This window comes from Stylophora pistillata, chromosome 14 (assembly GCF_964205215.1).
Source record: "Stylophora pistillata chromosome 14, jaStyPist1.2, whole genome shotgun sequence".
Lineage (NCBI taxonomy): Eukaryota > Metazoa > Cnidaria > Anthozoa > Scleractinia > Pocilloporidae > Stylophora > Stylophora pistillata.
In genome coordinates, this window is record NC_142532.1 from 1642251 (window position 1) to 1648474 (window position 6224).

General features: G+C 37.3%; 1 long non-coding RNA gene across 1 annotated transcript; it reads right to left on the reverse strand.

Annotated features, from left to right (window-relative positions):
- Positions 1-1641: 1641 nt before the first annotated feature.
- LOC111347304 (uncharacterized) lies at positions 1642-5452 on the reverse strand. The gene is made up of 4 exons (XR_015995482.1): positions 5413-5452; positions 3997-4183; positions 2637-2789; positions 1642-1826 (listed from the first exon to the last, which is right to left on the reverse strand). It is a non-coding gene; the product is annotated as an uncharacterized LOC111347304 (long non-coding RNA).
- Positions 5453-6224: the final 772 nt, after the last annotated feature.

Sequence of the window (6224 nt, forward strand, 5' to 3'; positions counted from 1 at the left end):
GAAAAAACTGACGTCGACTCATTTTTCTGGGTTTGATGTGCAACTTTGAACTTGGTCGATTCCAGAAGTGTCCATCGCCTATTTATAGTCGACTGTTATCCAAATAATCTACGAAAGACTGAATTCATCACTTCACCTAGAATCAACTCTTTCACTTGTGGGAAACATTTCCTAGGTATCTGGATCCGAGAAACTTACGAATCTTTGCTCTGTTAAAACATTCCATGAACGGATACATAACATTGCACGGTGTCCGGTCTTTTCGTCCGAGAGTCTTTTCGTCCAAGTCTTTACGTCCAAAAGTATTTTCGTCCAAGTCTTTTCGTCCAAAAGTATTTTCACTAAGTCTGTTCGTTTACTTGTTTAGTCTTTTCTCGAAGCAAATAAATAACTTTGAGAAGGCTAGATAAGGCTATAGAAAGAACTTGTTGCGAGCCGCCGCCATTTTGGTACCGATACCTTTAGTCACCAATCTTCGTTTACGAATTCAACGTCATGAATTTTACGATAAATACTCAGACAATGAACGAAGTTGTAACGCAATATACTTTATTAAATAGTGGCAAAAGTAAAGACTTGCTTGCCGTTAATTATTTCACGCGAAAGAAATGGGAATATTAGGCTTGTTGTTAAGCGTTGATTGAGCGTAAAAGGGCAACGAAGTGTAACATCACTACGTGAATGGCTCGCAACAAGTTCTTTCTATAGCCTTATCTAGCCTTCTAAAAGTTATTTATTTGCTTCGAGAAAAGACTTAACAAGTAAACGAACAGACTTAGTGAAAATACTTTTGGACGAAAAGACTTCTGGACGAAAAGACCGTAATTCCATTGCAGAGCTATCGTCTTCTACTGCGTGGTAATTAGTTTTAAAATGCCATTTTTCTCAAAACCCCATCGTTTATAAAGTTTGTTTTAATAAGTTTGTTTTCTTTCTAGATAATTGAAAAGCGCCGATATCTTGAGGTACTTAGACTTGTGAAAACTGTGTAAATGTCACTCAAAGTGCCAAATTTTCATTTCTGTGTATAAATCATTCAATTTTATAGAAAATAAAGGAAACAATTACTCTAATATAATTCGCCTTTGAAAGGTGTTCCCACTTGCAGTGAACACTGTTGATTATGGTCGTTATGGGAAGCTCCTTCTTCCCGGCTAAGTTTGCCGAGCGAGTAAAAATCGACGTTGTGCGCGAAAAGAAAAATTAAATACATAGACGAGAGGGAGCAAGTAATTTGGCTCCAGTTTTTTGGCACGCAAAGGTCTTTGGTCTTCGTTTACTCGAAAAAACAAGTTGGGAAAGCGGAACTACTCGTAGTCCTTGGAAACTGGAGAATGAAATTCTCTAAAGACGACTTCTCTTTGTTTGATCTTCATGTAAGTCCTCACTATAATTCATGGACTTGAAGACAGCACAATGAGCCAAGAAAGATTCATCTTTGTCTGTAAAGAAGAACAATCAGGTCAACCAAACCAAAAATTGACTCAATTTTTCTCTCTAGTCCAGTCTACATTCTTAAACTTTGGATGAGAGACGCGAACTCACTTCCTTCACAGCGGTTGGTTATTGAACCAAAACCGAAACAATGTTATCCCTCTCTTACCGCAAACAAGTACCAATTGGGTGCGAACCAGGAAAAAATATTGACGAGACTGAAAGTTTTAAACTGTTGTTCATGTCTTTTCCAGTATGCATAGCCTCACGAAAACTCATCACAACACTTCGTTATCTCCTGCCGCATCTGACAGCTCCACCCATTCAGCTAACCACTGTACCAGTGCCTCTGGGTCGACATCACTGGTATCCAGGCCCCTTGAGTGGCAAACCTAAAAAGGAGAAAAGTACAGCATTTTTTTTTAATTTTCTTACTGTCAGGTACAGTTAGCAACTTACACACGTTATGTAAAACAAACGTCTCAGAAATCAAAATAGCTTGTTTCTTAACTGCCGGCTGGCATTAAACCCTTTAACTCACGAGATCTGATTTTGAATTCTCCCCTCTAGCTGCTACACATTTCTTTGTAAATTGTTTATGAGAATTTGGTGCTTAGATCAAGATAACAACTTCTGCCTGATAAGTTTGGGTATTCTCATTACCTGTTGGTTAGAAATCGTATGGACACTATAGGGAGAAGTTACATGTTAATCACTTCTGGGAGTTAAAGGGTGAGAACTCCACTGTAATTACATGTTGACAAAAGAACCTGAGGGAGGTGAGAACACAGTTACAATTTACAGACTTGACCTTTAGCATAGGAGTGAACCTAAACACCATATGATGACTCCCTTAAGTTTATTTATTTGTTTATTCATTTCTGCGGTTGATCTCTGGCTTAATTTTTCAATGTATTTATTAGATTTCTGATGATTATAATAAGCATGTTTTTTTTTACATCCACTCCATCTCAGTCCTACCTTCTTTTAGTAAGTCTTAAAGTGATGGTTATATCCCAGAATAAGACCCCCTCTCATAGAAATTGTCCATACTAAAAACATCATATGCTCTGGAAATGACAGTCCCTCAGATTCTCTTGATTGAATTTCATCTCAAGATTTTTCAGAGTATATTGGGTGATGTGGGTTGAATTTGTTTCGATACAAAACAGCATAATTTTATACAATCATGACATCCTTACTGCTTTTAACTGTTCTTCTCAAAGGATTTCAATACCCTCCCTCTTTATGGCAGCATATTCTTTCTTTATTGATTTCATCAAATTTTTCAGACGTGCACGCAGAATTGGCTTTGGAAGCCACAGGGTGATTAGCCAAACATGACTCAGCTTTTTCTGGAAATAATAACACACAAAAAATTAGATCTTTAACTCCCAAATTTATATTGTCAAATCTCCCCTCTAGTTGCTATACATTTCCTTGTAAATTAGTAACAACAATTTGGTGTTGATCAAGATAACAACCTCCACCTGATATGCTAGAGTATTCTCATTACCTGTTTACTGGATGATGTGTGGATATCTTAGTGAGAATTTACATGCTAATCACTTACACGTTGCAGTTGACTTTCAGAAAGCTACAAAACACTCTTGAAATTTTCCATTGCTCTACAGTTCAAAAGACTTTGCCTGCAAAACATCTATGACTTTGCAGTCACATCTTTGTTATCAGCCAAATCTTTATTGACAAACTGGAATGTACTCTAACCAATTGAGCGAACTGGGAGGCAGTTTCAAACTAGTTTGTATTATCTTTACTTTAACACTATAGATAATGACATCCATCAAAAGCAAACAAAATATTTAGCCCTGAGAACCACATCAATGTCTTAACTTCCTCTTTTCCTGGTTTCACCCAAACCTTGGCTTATCTGTTTAATATGGAATCAGCCTTTGTTTGATATACAAGGTAGTGAAAAGTGTAATTAGACACTCTTCAAGATGTCTAGACCTGAATTTGAAAATCTGATACCGAATCTTAAAAATTTTCTCATTTGTTAGTAGTACTTGTACATCAAAATACTTGAAAATGCAAAATGAAGTAGTAGACTACAGACTCATCCCAGTGGCTGACCAGATTTTGAGATAAGTCACTTATCATTCAAGGTCTTCTGCTCATTGTCAGACATTATCAGAATGTGTGAAGCTGAAAAGTGTTGAAGAACATATCAAAGTTCATAAAGCAAGCGGGTGGACAATCAGACATGGTTTGATGCTACTCTAGTTTAAGGTTTTGGTAAATGTTACCACGTAAGTAGAAGTCATAATCCAATGTTTTAATTGATATTGTTATCTAGTGCCTTTATCAGGGGTGATCTAATTCTTGCAAAAAGAGGTCCTTTTACATGCTTCAGACGTATAGCATATAAAGCACAGAAAAGGACTTCTTGTTGCAATGATTAGATCCCCCCTGTTGAAGGTGCTAGACAGGAGTGTCAAAACATTGGGTTCATGAATTGTAATTCCATGGTTATATTCTTTCATTAAATCCTTAAACCAAAGTAGCACCAAACCATGTCTGTTGAAGAACATTTGTACTTACTTTCACAGAAGTAGACATAAGATCAGTTGAGCTCCTGTTTGCTTTGTGTCTCAATGCCAATCAACCAATTTCTCGCACAAGAGGGAGCTGATATTTAGTTCTCCTTCGGACATCTTGCAGAGTGAATTTCTCACGCGGATGAGGTTGCCAATAATGGTGAGATAGCAGTTGTTTAGGATAAAGGAAACTGAAATTTTTAAGAGAGATTTGTTAAACTAAATCTACTGACAATTCCTGACTATTGATGGTTTGAAATCTTGTTTGTATTTAGTATTCCTTTTTTCTTGCCTCAGAATGACAACCTTAATTGACAACGAGCACCCTTGATGCCAATCCTTTAATCAAGTAAATCCAAACCTCAACCATTCAGATTTCTCGATTATCCAGACTTCTTCTCTGGTTCCAATATTTTCATGAATATTTATTAGTCATTATCAAGATCCATAGCCATATTCTTTTTAAAACTACAACATTGAAAAGTGAAGTGAAGGTGATGTTTTGCTTTAAGACAAATTACTGACTGACTTCAACATTTTAGGCCAATGCAAAAACAATTTTCATTAATTTTGATTGTTAATACACAGGTGTAGAGGTATTCATGTAGGAAAGTGATGATGTAGACTATATCTTTTTAAAAATGATTTGTAAATGTTTGTTTCAGGATTAAATGTCACTTTCTTAATTAATTAAGCAGTTTACATTCCTCATTAATATTAATATTCTTGATTATACAGACCCTCGATTATCTGGACTGTTTCATCTAGTCCCAGCAAGTCCAGATAACCAAGGTTTGACTGTAATTTGAATTGGGACCAACCAAAATTTAATCAAGTACACATGCTGATTCAGATGTTGTACTAAGTAAACTGTTACAGCTATCCTGTATATATTTCAACTTAAGACACATTTTTTAAAATAAAATAAGTCTTAACAGTTTATGCATTTGGTTCAGTACAAGGAAAGTTTGGCAAATGAATTATCAAACCCAATCAAAAGATGTTCCAATGTCAAAATTCTAGGCCAAGCCACACAGAAAGAATAGTTCAGCCATTAAAAAATTGGAAGAGTATTCCTAATTAACTCAGATACCATTTCTTCATACCCTCAATCCAGGGTATTTGAAATGGCTAACAAAAACTTCAGTCATTAAGTGTTAAAGGTAAGGTAGGTAAAGTCTACTTACAAGCCATGTGGCTTAAATCGGGTCGATGCGTAACTCCGGCTTCCGCAGCATGGAGCGACAAGGAGTAATTCTACCCCCCCTCCCCTGGATGGGATGCTAGTCCATTGTAGGGTAACCCCCAAGCATTAAATTTGCTGGTACCCATTTAAACACCTGGGTAAAGAGATGCACTGTGAGAGTAAAGTGTCTTGCCTAAGTTGACCAGAAATTATAAGTCCTCAGATTCTTCATACCTCTCTTGGGATACGCAGTTCCATTTGTAGCATAAGTGTTTCTTAAGTAATACATGACAATTTTGGCGACGAGGACCGGATATTGAGGGACCTTTTGCTGCTAAAAGTGAAGACATCCCTAAACTAAATCCACACAACGTCCACGATGGCCAGCGATGCAAATACGGCACCAAATCCAGTTCGTAACATCGGAAAAGTTCAAAAGTTCACTGTGGGAACTGACTTCGAGGCGTATACAGAACAGTTAGGATTCTTCTTCGTGGCCAATGGAGTGACCGACGCGAAACAGAAGAAAGCCATTCTGTTAACCAATCTTCCCACTGAAACGTACCAACTGGCGAAAGATTTGATGGCTCCGACCTTGTTAGGAGAAGATTCTCTCACGTACAACGCAATCGTAGAGCGTCTCCGCGAACAATTGAAGCCACAGAAGTCTGCTTTAGTAGCCAGGTATGAGTTTGACAACCGAGCACGTAACACAGGAGAAACGGTGAGTCAATATGTTGCTGTTTTAAAACATCTAGCTACGGATTGCAAATTTAACGACGCCATGCGTTTGGAAAGGCTTAGAGATAGACTGGTTTCGGGTATTCGAGATAAGAGAATGATGTCAGAGCTTTTGAAACTTAAGCTTGAGGAACTGACATTTGACATTGCTGTTGCAAAGTGCTTAGCTATTGAGCAATCTTACAAGGATGTTGAAGCTCTCCAGGGGAATAAAGCGTCAGAATCAATCGATTTATTAGCCAAATCAAAGCCAGGCAAGAAGCTTAAATTCATGAGAGAAGCCAAGCTTTCAGAGAAAAAGGGTT